The 17,081-nt window shown below is 41.4% G+C and overlaps 1 protein-coding gene across 1 annotated transcript in view; it reads left to right on the plus strand.

Moving 5' to 3' along the window:
* Positions 1–17,081, plus strand: part of LOC102254206 (histone-arginine methyltransferase CARM1-like) — a 206,584-nt gene that overhangs the window by 119,755 nt on the left and 69,748 nt on the right. The window lies entirely within an intron of this gene.

The raw sequence follows: 17,081 nt of genomic DNA on the forward strand, positions 1-17,081 counted from the left end.
GTCATGGTATTTAAAATATAACACAACGTTCTTCTCATCCACTTGATGGAGAAAGGAAAGAGAGAGAGAGGAGAGAGAGAGAGACAGATAGACATTGATGTGAGACACATTGATTGGTTGCCTCCTGAACAACCCCCAACCGGGGCTGGGGATCTAATCTGCAACTGAGGTGCGTGCCCTTGACCGGGAATCGAATTTGAGACCGTTTGGTGCACAGTCTGATGCTCTAACCACTGAGCATACCAGCCAGAGTGGTGAATGTTTTTTTATGTTTAATGACCTACCAAGGTGAGGAGCCAGATCTCCCTGGAGCTAGGTTTATTTTATTTGTAAGTGCTGTACTGACAACAGCTGCACCACTCACTTTAAATTTTACTTTTGGTTTAAGGGGCTGCTGCTACATGGTTGATCTCAAACAGGTGTCTGCGTTTCAAGGAGCTATTTCAGGTTTTATGTTCTAATTGGAGGACAGGGAGATGCTTTGTTTTAAATATGGTGCTCTGTTATCATTATGAATTGTGTACAAACAGAAAATAAGTCAAAGTCAGGAGTTGGGTAATATCTGTGTATGATAACAACCCAGGCAAGCTGCAGAGTTTGGGTGTGTGCGTGCACTCGTGTGAACAGGACAGTGGTCTTGACATTCACACGTGAAAGAAGCCTGAATTTTAATGAGGGATAGACAGCATGACGGAGAGAGAGGAAAGCTTGGCTGCTGCTTCTGAAGGAGCACCATGAACATTCCCTCCAACCCTGCACCACTGGTAGCTCTGAGTGATATTTGGTTTGGGGTTGAGGGAGTCGAGCGGGACTGAGACAAGAAGCCCGGTAGGCTTGCTTGGTAGAAAAGACTGCCAGGGCCTCATGGCTGGAGGGTCATTGCACTCTTTGTTCTTCTTTCAGCAAGTCTTGGATAAAAATTGTTTGGCCATTTGCTTCTTCAACAATTCTTGAGAGTCCTTTTTAGTAAATATTGGCTGCACACAAAAGAATATTTGTTAAATGTGTACAGTGTAAAGAATGACAGTACAATGAATGTGTGCCCACACCTCTTTTAAGAAACAGGCTCTTGGCATTTCCATTCAAGGTCTGTGTGTTTTTTCCTGATCACTTCCCCTTTCTGCCCTAAAGAGATTTAACCACTACTTTGAATTGAGTCCTTTTTAGTAAATATCGGCTGCACACAAAAGAATATTTGTTAAATGTGTACAGTGTAAAGAATGACAGTACAATGAATGTGTGCCCACACCTCTTTTAAGAAACAGGCTCTTGGCATTTCCATTCAAGGTCTGTGTGTTTTTTCCTGATCACTTCCCCTTTCTGCCCTAAAGAGATTTAACCACTACTTTGAATTTTTGTTTATCATTCTTTTGTTGTTTTTATAGTTTTCCCACACATGTTTCTGTCCCTAAAAACAAACCTATATGAACTTTCCAAGAATGGAATCGTAACATATGTCATCTTCTGCAATTGGCTTTTTTAAGTCCAACATTGTGTTCTTGAGGGTCATTTTGTTGGTGCATACAGCTGTTCTTTACCCATCTTCAATGCGGGATAGTGTTATGTTGTATGAAATGCCTCAAGCTGTTAGTCTACTGTGCTGTTGGCAGACCTTAGATAGCTTCCATTATAAACGTGTTGTTATTATGAATACTCTTGCATAGACTCCCTCTTTGTCAGAGTTTCTCAGCATATTCACAACAGTGCAATTGTTGGATCACAGGGTATGCATGCCTTCAGTTCTGCTCTGTGATGCCAAATTGTTTTCCAAAGTGGCGTGCCAATGTTCACTCCCTCCAGAAGTAAATGAGAGTGCCATTGTTCTGCAACTTTGTCAGCACTTGATATGGTCAGGCTGTGGATTTTGCCACTCTGTGTTGATGACGTGGTATTTGTGGTTTTAGTTTGTATTTCCACTTATTAATGATTTTGATCATCTTTGCAAAGTGTTTTGGCCATTTGTCCTTTCTCTTCTGGAAATACCTGTCCCAGATTTTCACAATATTTTAAAAATCGTTTTTGTAATTTAAATTCATTTATAAGAATGATTTCTATATTTGAATATTAATCCTATTTAGTTATATGGGTAGAAAATATCCTCTCCCCGTTTGTACCTCACCTTTTTCTTTATGGTCCTAGTAAACTTTAAATATGGAATTCTAAATAAGAAAAGAGAAGAGGAAAAAATAAACTTCTATAAAGAGAACCCCATAGTTAAAAACGTCTCTGCTTAGGTTTTAAAATATCTTAAAATGCATCCTTAAAGATGAGGAGTTGAGTGTAGAACTTTGTCTCAGGTGCTGCTCATTCACTTAATCATATCTACGTTCAGTTGTGTCCACGATTCTGTTTGTTGGCGCATGTAAGAAAAACAGTAATGATTGAGGTCTACTCTGTATTGGGAGAGCTCTGTTCTAGTAAGAAACTGATCTTATCTCTTGCATCAGACATCCCTCCCTACCCCCCCCCCCAAAAAAAAAGAGTGGTATAAAAAATTTAGGGATTTTCTTCCTCTCATATAGTTTGTTATTTTCATATATTTTAATTTGGTTTGTGACACATTCGATATTTATTTCTAAAACTTTAAATTTCTAATACTCTTGATTGTAGTATTTTAAGGGAAGAGAGGAAGAAATTAACTAGATATGTCCTTGCATTCCCTAGCCCTAATCCCGTCTCCATCCCCAGCAAAAACTCTCAATAATCAGAGGCACACCATGGAGGAGCCGTGCTACAACTGTCTGTGTGATTGGTTTCTCCAAGAGAGTTCTCATTCTGATTAAACACATCGGCAGGGTTGTTGTCTTCTCGCAGAGTGGGGCTACCCTCACGGACACTTTCACCCACAGTGTGGCCGCGGTATAACTCTAAGGGCCTCTAGCAAGAAGCCAGTCAATACAGAGACGAAGAAAGGGGAACTAACAACATTTAAAACTTTTAAACTATTTAAAACTTTTTAAGCTGTTAAACTATTTAAAACTTGGAAATAGTTTCAAACGTACAGATAAGTTGTAAAAGAAAAATATTTCAAAGGCTACCCAAATTCCTTTGCCTAGATTCACCTGCTGTTCACATCTTACCCCATTTGCTTTATCATTTACTCTTGCTCCTCTATCACCACACACACACACACACACACACACACACACACACACACAGTTATACACACCTAGATGTGTATAAATACATTTCCATATTTGTAGCTAGCGATTAGAGATATGCACATACCTTTTTTCTGTGAGTCATTTATATAAAATATAACTGTTTATTTTTAAACATTCCAGTGTGTATTTCCTAAGAATGAGGCTATTTTTTATGTAACCAAAAAATAACCTATTTTAAGGTGAAAAAGAAGCTGTACAGTGACTCATCCATCGAATCTTTCCGTATGACCAATCAGAATGTGTTGGGGAGGCCCCAGCATGAGTGGAGAGACTGTCCCCACGGGTGTTGAGGTGGGAAGACCCTCTACTTAACTGTCTCTGTTCTTGTGTGGTATTTCTAGACAGATCTGATTTGTAAAGCTTTACAAGTCAATGTCCTGATGAATTCCAAAGCGCCACAGTGTTATTTTATCTTTGGTTTTGCCTTCTGTAGAGGAGGTGTGTGGCTGCAATCTTTCTTCTCTGGGTACCTGAGGCAGCCTGGGGGCAGGGGTGGCTTTCCAGATGCTGCAGAGACTGCAAAGAGTCCCTTAAATTCCTGCTGGCAAGGCCCTTTTACCTGGAGGCCTTCACTGAATGTAGCCCTACGGACAAGCTAGTTAAAAATGCACTCGGGACCAAGGATGATTACAGTCTTCTCAAAGTGCGAATCTAATGACAGCCGGGTCCCTCTGGATTCACACTGTGGCCTGCGCGCCCCTCGCTGCTGCCGTGGGTGTCGTGCGCTGATCCCTGTGGGCTAGGCCCTTCACCCTTGTGCAGGACCATCTGTACCAGCTCTCGGTTTCTGCTTCTTACACTGACACTCGCCCGTACTATTGGTGGGTGGCAACATGCGAGAGTGAACAGCCCACAAAAGAGACTCATTCTAAGAATAGGCTTTTCTAGCAGCTCAGCATACAGTGCATGGTGCTCCTTCCGACCTTTTCATTATGTGGTAATGGAAGCAGCAGACAGTTAATTCTTTCCTCTGGAGTCTTCATTAAATTGCTCAGAAAAGATAAATTGCCACAAGAAAGAAAAATGTACAAATTTAACTAACATCGCCTGTCCCTGGCATTCTTCTTCTCACGTCAGGCTTCTGGGCTTTAAGTAAACAAGGATAGTTTCAAAGTGCGTCGGATTCCATGTCAGTCGCATTCAGCAGCTCGGCCTGATTGTGTAAGGGCCAGCCCTCAGATGGCAAGGTGATGCCAGTGACTCCTTGTCCGGAGGGCATGCACGTCCAGTCATTTTTGCAGAATGGTCGTGAACTTGCCTGGTGCAGCCATGTGCTCTCACCCTCGGCCCCATTTGACATTTCTGAGTCAGTAATAAGAGATCATCCTTGTCTGAGGAACAGGGCAGAACTAAAGGTCTTCCATGCATTCCCAAGCTGTGAGCCCGCCCATGTCAACATGGCAACTATCTCTTGCTCTTTTTCTTTTTCCTACATATGAAATGTAAAGAGAAAGCCCCCACATCATACAGATATTAATCAAATTTATACACATACAGAGTCATGGAGGGGGTATTCCTTAATTTAAAATTACACACAAATGCATGTTCTGTCTCTCCATCTAGGTGATAAACTCCTTGGAGGGCCAGGAGAATGAAAGACTAGGAGGGTGAGCCATCATGAGTAGATTTATGTGTTGTAATCAGCATAAACTTACAGCAAAGCTCTCCGACACTTAGATTTAACAATGTGCATAATCATTTTGGGGCTCATTAGACTGTACTCATACACGGTCCCTATATATGACTCATTAGGATGAGTTTTAAGGAATCAGGCCAAGTACCCTGGGTCTGGGTAGAAATAAAAGCAGGTGGAATTAGATCTATTGTGGTCCTGCCTTTCTGGACCTGCTGGGTTCACAGGCTAGGGCTGCCTGTCCAATATGACAGCCACTAGACACATGTGACTGCTTATATATAAAAATTAATTTCTTTTAATCCTCACCTGAGGATATGCTTATTGATCTTTTTTAGGGAGCCGGTGTGAGGCAGTAAACTAATTTTTAAAAGTAGTCAGTTCCCTTGGTCACACTAGTCATATGTCAAGTTCTCAGTGTCCACTAATGGCTGGCGGCTATCGCCCTGGGCAGTGCAGGCAGAGAACATGTCCGTCACTGCAGGAAGTTCTAGTGGGCGGCACTGACAGAGAGAGCACAGATGGCCAAACTTCACTTTTCTGGCACTAGATGTCCATGCTGATGGCTGTGTTCACTGCCAGGTGTTGGCAGCCATGGCGAGACTGGTATGGCTTGACATTAAGAGAGGCAGCGCTCCCAGTCCCTCTTGCTATGGGCATTGTTTATCCTTTCATTGTTTATCCTTTGCTCATTGATGTGTAAGATCAGTCATAGGGCAGGTTCCCTAGGAGACAGACTCTAACGCAGAGATTCACATGCAAGATGTTTAATGCAGAGGGCTCTCAGGAACCTGACCTGCGGGGAAGTGAGGGAAGCAGGGTAGGACTGGGCAGAGGAAGGAGTTCAGCTACACTAGAGTTGTAAAAAAAAAGGGCTCAGCCAGTCCCACAGGGAGTCCGTAGGCTAGGAAAACCCTTCTCAGTTGAACCACCTTTAGGCAAGAATCTTTATATTCCACATTTTTAATGTATGGTTCCTTAAAAGGTATGTGACTTTGGAAAGCTGGCTCTCTTGGGCTGAGGGAAGTTTATAGCCATCATCTGCCAACATTCCTAGCAGTTTGGAGCATGGGCGCCTTGATCCTGGAGGAAGGATCTGTATGGTATGCCACAGCAAGTTCTACAAGTTCAAGATTTAGGATCCTAACTTTGGGCTACGGAGAATAAAGGGAAAGATAATAACAGTAAATCAAGAAAGTGATGGAACACATGGGATGATACTAAAAGCTTAGGCAAGGCCACAGGGCTATTTGTTGTGTGAGCTTTAGGTGTGAGCAAAAACGTCCTAGAAATTGAGTTCATCACCTGATCTCAGATCTCTGTACAAGTCTAAGCCCTGTGAGGACACAGTGCACATATAAGACATGATATCTTCCCTCAAGTACTTTACAACCCAGATGGGTTTCAAACAAGTGAAATTCTGACACAAGACGGTGAATGCCAAGTGCCTACGAAAGGCAGAGATGGGAAGTACCACCACCAGGAACGGTTGCCATCGCCTGGGCTGGTTTGGGAAGCTTCAGAGGAGAGGTGCGACTTGGATTAAATGCTGAAGGATGACAAATGAAATGCTCCTCCCCTCATTTTTTCACCTCTGACTGCCAACAATGAGATTCTGGAAAACCCTTAGGCTCTCATGGAGTTCCCCAGCTTCAGTGTGTTGGCAATCTCTGCACAAATGCTTTAAAGGCCATTTTTTAGAAAGGTACTTCTAATTTTTAATCTTGAGTACTAGAAAGAGCATAATCTTTGAAGTGCTCTAATATGAATTTATTCTGATTTCGACTCATTGAGCTGGGGTTTTTCTCCAGTTTCTTTACTGTCTCCAATAGGTAACTTCTACTTCCTTCTCGCTCTACTGTAGACAAAAATGCCCGAGTAAGAAAAGTTCATCCCGCTCATTAATACCTTTTATTTTTCAAACTGACAATGAAGTTAAATGGTAGCAATAAGGACTGTTAAAGAAATAATAATATGCATTTTTTTTCATAGCTGAAGTTTTACAGTTTAGGATGCATTTCCACATCTATAAACTCATAGATCTCAAGGAAGTTTCTGTGAGGTGCTTGGAACAGATCATATCATACCCGTATTACAGATAAGGAGGAACTTTGGTCATAAGAGGGTGGCTTGTGAGACACAAGTCCTCACTGCCACCTCCTTCTGGAACATTCAGATAAGCCGGGGTAGTGGTTCCTTTGGAGGTCAAGAGGTGCATATGTTTGACTAGAAGCTAGAGCACCTACCCCTGTAGATAGTTCAACCAGGAGCCAGGAGAAAACCCACTTTTCTCCCCTCAAGAAATCTACTATGAAACATTTTAACAGGCAGATATATCTGCCATATAAGAAGGAAATCTTCTTTCATTGGAAAAATCAGCTAGTAACACACTTAACAGAGGAGCATTTTAAAATAGTCCATGTGAAAGGCCATGAAACCCCACCCAAGAAAGAAGAACCCTTCGTATAGCTGGATTAGTGATGGACAAGACAGGAAAACAACTTGGGAGAGAATATCCATGCCTCTTCTTCTCACCACTTACCTCCTGTAGGGAAGGCCCTAAACACCCTTGCCAGAGTTAGAATTGAGGATATAGGTTCAGACATTGTGGAGTTGTATTCTTGATCCACAGCCTAATGGCCTTGTGACCTTGACAAGTGTATTAGTTGTCTACCACTGCTATAACAAATTAACACCAACTTAGTGGCTTAATACAAATTTGTTACCTTACAGTTGGGGGGTCAGAAATCTGAAATTGGTGCAATGGACTTTAAAATCAAGGTGTCAAAAAACTGTGTTCTTTCTGGAGGCTGTAGGGGAGAATTTGTTCCTTGCCTTTTTTCACATTTCTTGGCTAGTGACTGCATCACTCTGACTTCTGTTTCCATCATGGCAGTTCCTTCTCTTATTCTTACCCTTCTGCCTCCCCCTTATAAAAAATTCCTGTGACTGTATTGGGCTCACCAGGATAATCTCCCCGCCTAGTGCCCTGACTTTAACCACATCTACACAATCCATTTGCTGTGTAAGATAATAAACTCACAGTCTCCAGAGATTAGGATGTGGAGATCTGTGGGGGGACCATTATTTTGCCTCCCATAAGAAGTTACGTGACCTTTCTCTATCTCATTTTCTTCACCTACAAAATTGTAGATAATAGTAGTTCCTCATTAAGATATTCTGAGTATTAAATAAGAAAACCCATTAAAAATTGGCACAGTGCCTAGCATTCTATAGCTATTATTATTACTGTCACTGTGGTTATCATCTGTGTGATTCTGGGGCCTCACTTTATCTCTGTACAAATCGACTGAACAGTTATTATGGAAGTGGAGGTCACCAGGCAACAGTGGAAGCATAGGCCAGGCATAGTACAGTTTTCATGAGCATGTTGTTTAAATTGCCTTTTAAGTTTTTCTTTATTAGTTTTTTTTTTAAGCAAAGCATTACAAGATGCAGGGGCTCTGTACTATTTTTAACTCTGCTCGGGGTTCTGCAGACTGGGCGGGGCAGTGTGTTGAGCAGTCTCTGATATTCAATCTGCAGAAGAAATTCTTAACTGTTCTTAAGTCCCTTCCCCAGTAGGGACTTCCCTTGCTGACCTGAATCTTCTAGGTTCTCCTCTAATGGCCACAGTATTGGTGATAGTTTGGTGGGAACACACCTTCTTCAGCATCAGAGAATAGCACAGTGGCTCTCAAACAAGGAGGCCTCAGGACCCCCTGCAGGGCTTCTGTAACACAGAGTTTCTGACTCAGTACTTATGGGATGTGGACTGAGAATTTGCATTTCTAATAAGTGTGGGTGATGCTGATGCTTTTGATTAGGGGACCACACTCTGAGAGCCATTGGCGTTCCATAGCTTCAGAGATGAAATAGCCCTAAAAGGGGTTCCCACAATGTTTTTGGAGGATGCTCCATGGAAACCCTTCAGGTACTGAGAGAGAGAGAGGGGAGTTTGAACAGCAGCATTGAGCCTACCTGCCCCAAGCCCTCTAAAGTGAGAGCAACACCCACAAGCTTTATTGAAGTATAGTTTATATTTAAAAGTTGTAAACAGTTAATGTATATATCTCAAAGAGTTTGGACATATGAATACATGCATGAAACCATCACTACAACCAAGGTACTAAATATATCCGTCACCTCCACAATGTTCCTTGTTTTTTATGCTGTTTTTTTTGGTATGTTTGTTTTTTGATAAGAACACTTAGCATGAGATCTATACTTTTAACATATTTTAAAGTTCACAGCACTGCATCATTTACTACAGATGCTATGTTGTACTGATGATCTCTAGAACTCTTTCATCTTACGTAACAAGAATGTTATGCCCACTGAAAAATAAGTCTTCATTTCCCTCTCTCTTCTCCGCCTCTATAAGTTAGACTATTTTGGATACTTCATGTAAGTGGAATCATGCAGTATTTATCCTTCTGTGATTGGTTTATTTCATTTAGCATTATGCCCTCTACATTCATATTACAAAGTTATTTTATTAAGGTTGAATAACATTCTGTTGTATATATAATATTTTCTTTATCCATATCTTGGCTATTGTGAATAATGCTGCAATGAACATGGGGGTGCAGATATCTCTGACATCCTGATTTCACTTCTTTTGGATATATACTCAGAAGTGGGATTGTTGGATCATATTGCAGTTCTATTTTTAACCTTTTTTTGTGGAACTCCACACTGTTTTTCATAGTGGAGGCGCCATTCAATATTCCTCCCAACAGTGTCTAAGGGTTCCAATTTCTCCAAATCCTCGCCAACACTTACCTTTTTGCTATTTTTTGGAAATACCATCCTAACAGGTGTGAGGTGATATCTCATTGTAGTTTTGGTCCATATTTCTCTGATGATTAGGAGAGCAACACCCTTTTCATCCATTTCACTTATTGGGCTTCTGAATAAACTTATATTTAAAGAAGGGTCTAGAGGCAAAAACAAACAAACAAACCCAAAACAACCCTTTTGAAACTGATGTTCAGCTTCCTCAGTTTACAGAGGGGGCTTAGAGAAGTTAAGGGGTTTGCCCCAAATCTACAGTTGTTTTCCCTCTGCCATGGGAAGTTTTCCCCATTTCCAACACTGACGTGTGTATCATATCCCCACTTACCCCATAATTCACCAGCCACTTAGCTCACTTTGCAGCTTCCAAAATCTGCTCTCCTTAAGTGAAAGTCCGAACTCACTGCCACTCACCTTCCTGTTCTTCTCTCTCCCCCTAGCAGCCCCATGGTGCTTAGCGGTTGCCAGCCAATATTTAAGGGCCAGTTTGAGTCGGGGCATTAGTAGAAAAGCAGTATATTTGCAGAACGTGTTATTAACATAAAGCATTTTTTTCTACCCTGGCGGCTACACATTTTAGGGGAATTGTGATTAGGCCACACATATTCTTGGCAAGCAGAGTGGGCAAGTTCGCCTAAATAAGAAAGGCATTATTTGAGCTCTCCCAGGCAATGTAACGGAAAAGCATTCCGAGAGTTGATTACCAATCATTGCTAACAATGTCTTGATGTCTTCGAACTCAGTGAATTTGCCTCACACTCACACCCCCCTCCCCCTCCACACACACCCCAACTTTACTTTGCCCAGCCAGTTCCAGGTAGCTCAAGAGTTTGACCCTGTAGGAAGTCCCACAAGAGAGAAAAACAAAAAAACAGGATGACTGCTTGGCTGTGTGAGACTCTCCAAGACCAGACCGACATCTGAAGAGCAACACATGCAGTCAAATCAACAGGTTGGCTTGCCCACACAATGCTAAGTAATCACTTTGACTCCCTATTTTCCACGGAATTGATGAATCCGCTTTCACTCTGGGCGGATGGTCGGGCCGCCGTGTAGCCCCAGATTGGTGTCCAATCTTGCTCTTTTCATCCACGGCCGCTGAGGAAATGATAACTGGCTCTGCCACCTGGGTTACTTTTTAATGATCTGAAAGACCACAAGGAGCCCGCATTTCTTTTGTGCAGTCCCTCATTCAACAAGCTAATAGCTATCTGAAAAGAGCTTTCTTGAAAAGCAAAGAAAGTCTGCTCCTCTCAGGCAGAAGCAGTAATACCACACGATTCTCTGATTAAACTGTCACACTGTGCATATTACTGGGCATCTGACCTGCACGGAACGGACTGACTGCTGAGGCTTCTTGGTATTTGCGCTGCTGCTTTCCTGCCAACAAGCCGTGAAATGACAGATGAGTATCCCCACACTTTAGAGTGAATGGCCAGTAAAGTGCCCGAGAAACTGCCGGGCCTGGCCACCTCCTGGGGCCGTGCTGGAAGGAGAAACGTGTTTTTCTTTAGGGTCACCCTCTGTGCAAATGAACTTCAATCAGGGTGAGACCAAAGCCAGCACCACGGGTGACACAGTGCTGGAGCAAAAATGTGTGGCAGAGTCTCCCCGCTGCCCCAGGGGACAGGCAGCCTCTGCTAACAGGTACCAAACTTAGACCTGAAAGCAGGAAATGGCTCTCTCTCCTTTCTAAATTCATATGAATTAAAAACATAACCTTTTAAACCTCGAGCCCAAAGCAATCTCCTAGGCTCTGGAGTGGCCAGCACTTAGGGCAGGGACCTGGTCGTCACTGTGTGTTGTGTATCTGCTCGGTTTTGGTTGAATATCGTGACTGGTGAACATTTTTAGCAGCCCCATCGACACACACAGATGGGTTTATTTTGGAGACGATATGTGTACTACTGTACTCCCACATTAGGTACATTGTAAACATACTCCAAAGGGAAAATGATGAGATACCACTATATACCCACATATGGCTAAAACTTAAAAGGCTGACAAGAAAGCAGTGGGACCCTCATACATTGTTGGTGGGAATAAAAAGGAGTCACAGGAGCCCAGCTGGTGTTGCTCAGTGGTTGAGCATCGACCTATGAACCAAGAGGTCATGGTTTGACTCCCAGTCAGGGCACATGCTCAGGTTGCAGGCTTGGGGCATGCAGAAGATAGCCAGTCAATGACTCTCATCATTGATGTTTCTATCTCTCTCTCCCTCTCCCTTCCTCTCTGAAATCAATAAAATATATATTTTTAAAAGTCACAAGAACTTTCAAAAACAGTTGAGCAATTTCTCATAATGTTAGACATGCACTTCCCCTATGACCCAACAACCCTACTCCTAGGCATTTACCTAAGAGAAATGAAAATATCTGTTTGTACAAAGATTTGTACATGAAACCCTGGAAGAGACCCAAGTGCCCATCAACAGATGAAAGGACAAACTAGTTATATATCCAACTAGTTTGGATATATAAAAGGAATAAACTACTTATGCACATAACTGTGTATAAATCTCAAAGAAAAGAGCATATAGGATTATTTATGTGAAATTCTAAAACAGGAAAAATAATCTGTAGTGAAAGAATGCAGATCAATGATTGTCTGAAGCTGAGTGGTGGTGAATTGCAAGGAGCTTGGGACTAACTACAAAGAAGCATGAAGGAAATTTGGGGGTAATGGATACTTTCTTTATCTTTACTGTGGCTGTAGTTACATGGGTAAATATATTTATTAAAATACATGTAAAATAATGTATATGTAAATTATTAAACATTCAGTACGCATGCTTTTTAAAATAAAAGTAAACTTCTATTCGCTTTTATATTCTTAGTCTGTGCAATAATATAAGAACCGGAAATAAAATGATTGAAAAGGAAGAAAAAGATAAGGATGAAAATCAGTATTGAAGTGTATATTTCATTAATGCCACACAAAAACCTATACCGTTATGTGATTTAAAATATTTAATATTTGGAGATAATGTTATTTAAAGGTCTGGTTCTCTCTTACATTTATTTTGACACTGGTTATGAGGGCTATTGCCATTGGAATGAAAACATACAAACTATGTAAATTCCGGAAGAAAGGCAAAATGAGTTGAGCTAAATCATAATACTTATATTTTAACCAATATATGAAGTTCAGTTAATACATTTCTCTTTTTTTCTGATGTCAATCAGAAGGTCTTATAAACTAATTATAAGGCATTGTATTTTTACAGTTTTAAGAATGGGTTTTAAATTATTACAATTCTGCCCGGCCAGTGTGGTACAGTGGTTGAGTATCAACCTAGGAACCAGGAGATCCAGTCAGGGCACATGCCCAGTTTGCGGGCTCAGTCCCCAGTGCGGGGCGTGCAGGAGGCAGCCTGTCAATGATTCTCTCTCATCATTGATGTTTCTATCTCTCTCTTTCCCTCTACCTTCCCCTCTGAAATCAATAAAAATATATTTTTAAAAATAAGTTATTAAAATTCTTCTTTAACTGTGTGATGATTACCTGGGGAGAGGGCTATGGGGGAGGTGGAGGAGAGTATAGGAGGAATAACTGGTTTTGGATGGAGACTTGACTTGAGGTGATGAACGCATAACACAGTGTACAGATGAAGTGTTGTAGAATTGTACACCTGAAACCTATATAACTATGTTAACCAGTGTCACCCTAATAAATTCAATTAAAAATAATAAATAAAATGTAACCTGAAATTTTTTAAAATTACTAAAATTTTTCTTTGGAAGGCTTTTGGGAAAATTAGAAAGTTATGTTCCCAAGTTTTTAAAATTTTGCAGATTTGAGACTTTTTATGTCATTTTCAAAAACAAAATCATGGGTCAATGAAATATCCCAAACAACTATTTCAAAATGTTCTTTCCATAGCACGGGTTTCTTTTGAAAAATAGTACATCTCTGATTCATTACTAAAAGTCATCTTGACTTTGGAAGAGCAAATTAAGTTTACTCTTTTTCCAAATGCCTGCTAGGTAGAGTACTACTTGTCATCACAGAAAATTTTAAGAAATTACAACTCTTATCTTTAACAAGAAAATTTTATGATTCATCTGTAAGTGAGGCAACTCTTCCAAATACTTTGCTATGAAATAACCAGTAAAAGGTCATTGCTGTAAAGATTTTCAAGGACATTTCCATGTTATTACAAAGTTGTGAACAGACTACTATCTCTTAAAGGCCTTTTAAAAACATATACAATTATCCACATTGATGACACCCCATAGTGCCATTCCAAGTTCAACTACTTGTCTGTAGTAACTTGCTGATGTATGATGCTGCGGATGAATTTCCCATGTGGAACTCTCTCTGAAATGTGCTCTTCCTGTGCATTTTAGGAAATCCCACCAAAGTAACTGTTCCATTAGTGGTCGAGTTTTCCCATGAAACATTGGTATAGTTAAAGATCACGAATCTTCTCCAGTCCATCCTTCCTTCAGTTGGCCCTGAGAAAAGCAGTTGGTATCTGTTATTCAAACAGAATGTAAAATATAACATCTCATGCTAGGAGCATTTGCATGTAATACAAATGTATGTAGCAAACCTTCTATATAGCATGTTTTTTTTCTGGATTGTTTCTTAAAATCATCAATCATGTTCTCTCTGCATTATCTACAATATTTGCTAGCAGATGTGTGCATATTAGTGTTTTGCTATATTATCTCCATGTATTATTTCAGTCATTTTTACTGCAGCAGAAAGAACAAGTATTTCTCATTGACAAGTAGCTTTTATTCTTTGTTATTATGCAAGGAACATCCAAAGTGGTTTTTAGAGAGAAATTTGGGGAAACTTTATGCAGACTTAGATTGAGTAATGCATACCTTTAAACAGTGCTCAAAAATTTTTTTTTCAAGTTTGTCTTCACATCCCAGATAATAATCTGTTTAAATGTGTAACCAGTCTGGATGCTTTTTACCAGCACTATATACAACCCTGAGCTGATTTTTGTTGTTAATAACGTGGTGTAAATACATATTTCAATAAGTTTCCTTGGGAATTTTGAATTTTTAAAGCTGTCTGCCTTGTGAGAATTAAATATCTACGATTTTGCATCAGAATGGATCTGACAAGAGCTAGTAATGAGGAGGGTCAGGTCTGCCCTTTGCTTGTTTGTATTTTTATTTTATTTTCCCATCACCGTTTATCCCCTCTATGCCCTCTTCCACTTCCCACTGCCCCTCCCTGCACTTGCTTGCTCTTTGTACTCTGACTATATGGACCTGTCTTGGATGTTCTGGAACCTGAGACAGGGTGATAGGGTGCTACGTAAAAAGGAAATGGGTGAGTAGAGTCCCTCAATTTGCTCCCCACTTTGCTGCCAGGCATGATTGGCAATATAGTGTGGCTATTAAGAGGGCAGGCTCTGGAATCGGTGTCTGGGTGAAAGCCTGGCAGTACCTTTGCTAGCTGGATGGTCTTGCACAAGTTACTCATACTCTCTGCACTCTGGTTTCCTCATCTATAAAATGAGGATATTAATAGTACATCCTGTTATCGACTCCTTTCCCTCTTTGTCCATATACAACACATCTCCCTTCAAAATCTAGAATCCATCCACCCCTTCCCTCACCCCTCCTGGAAAAGCCATCTTGTACCTAGAATAGCCGAGGAGCCTCCTAACTCATCTTCCTTCTACCCTTGTCCCTTCTATTCTGTTTTCCATGGAGCAATCAGAGTAATTCTGTAAAAGTATGTCAGAACCTGGCACTTCTCTGCTGAAACTTTCCAGTGGCTCCCACCCCGCTCGGAATAGAATCCCGAGTCCTTGCCGGGCCTGTGAGACCATTCCCGCTGGCCTCCGCTGCCTCTGGGACCACGTTTCCCCCCACACTCTTCCCTCGCTCTGCTCCAGCCTCTCCAGCCTTGTCTCTCTTCTCAAAAACAACAGGCGCACTTCCGCCTCATGGTCCTTGCTCTGACTGCTCCCTCTTGTAGGAAAATTCTTCCCCAGGCAGCCACAGGGCTAGCGCTCGCTCCATTCAGGTCTCTTCAATGTTAACTTAGAACCGAGGTCTTCCCTGACCACTCAGTCTTTGCAGCTCCCTTTGGGTCATTTTCTGTTACTTGACCCTGTTTTGTGTTTACTAATGGCACTTTTATACTTAACGTATTTTAGTCAATAACCTGCTGTCCAGTGGTTCTCAATCTGGGGTGACATTTGGCAATGCCTGGAGACATTTTTGATTGTCACACTGGGGGCAAAGGGTAGAGGTCAGGAATGTTGCTAAGCACCTGAAATGCCCAGGAGAGACCCCACCACAACAGAAAAATTCCCTAGCCCAAAATGTCAGTATGTATTGCTGAGGTGAGAAACCCTGCTGGAGCCCTAGCTGGTTTGGCTCAGTGAATAGAATGTCGGCCTGCAGACTGAAGGGTCCCGGATTCGATTCCGGTCAAGGGCACGCACCTCAGTTCCAGGCTCGATCCCTGGCCCTGGTCGGGGCTCGTGTGGGGGCAACCAATCGATGTGTCTCTCTCACATTGATGTTTCTCTCTCTCTGTCTCTTCCCCTCACTTCCACTGTCTCTAAAACTCAACGGAAAAAATATCCTCAGGTGAGGACTAACAATAAAAAGAAACTTTGCTGGAGACTGTAAGTGGCATGAGTACAGGGACCTGGTCTGTTGTCCCCAGGATCCTCAGTGTTTGCAGCCTGCCTGACACATAGGAGATGCATAAGCCATGTCTGTAGAGTAAGTGAGTATAGATGAGCGTGTGGTAAAGCATTTAGCATAGTGTCTGCAAATAGTAACCATTCCCTTTAACTTCAAACATATATTTTTTCAGCTTTACAGTGTGCTAACTTCTAAAGATGTGCCCATGAGCAATGTCCCAGTGAGCAAGACTGCCTAGGCCAGGGGTGGGCAACCCCTGGCACGCGTGCCAAATATGGCACGCCAGTAACTTTTGCTGGCACACGAAACCCTCTCTTATAATCTTCCATTTACAATTTTTTCTTAATATCCGACTTTTTTATTTTTCAGATAAATTCAGTGTAGCTGCATCTTAGATAAATAAATAATTTTACATAACAAGTTATCTTAAAGACCATAGACATGGATTGACGAGAGAGGGGAAGAGCAATTTCTATGCCTCTGCCTTAACTCTCCCTGCCTTCCTAGATCCGACCAGTGTTTTGGTTTCATCCACATACGCTTGTGAATCTTTGTTCTCAGTGATGAATTTTGTTAAGTCTCGTAATAGGAGTAGCCTGACGGATGAAAGTAGTAGCTCGTGCATATCTCTGAAGGTCACGAAATATAAACCTGATGTAAAATCTCTGTCATCAGTGATGCAGCAGCAAAAGTCCCACTGATAATATCAAACGGAGTCATAAAGTTTTCTGTCGGACTATCAGTGTACATGTATACATTAAAAAATAAATGTATTTTTCATCATCATATACTGTGTTTTTGTCGCTCGAATGAATTTTATTATTTCTTCAAGGTTCTTCACATACATACACCTTAAGA

The sequence above is a fragment of the Myotis brandtii genome, unplaced genomic scaffold, assembly GCF_000412655.1.
Source record: "Myotis brandtii unplaced genomic scaffold, ASM41265v1 scaffold44, whole genome shotgun sequence".
NCBI lineage: Eukaryota > Metazoa > Chordata > Mammalia > Chiroptera > Vespertilionidae > Myotis > Myotis brandtii.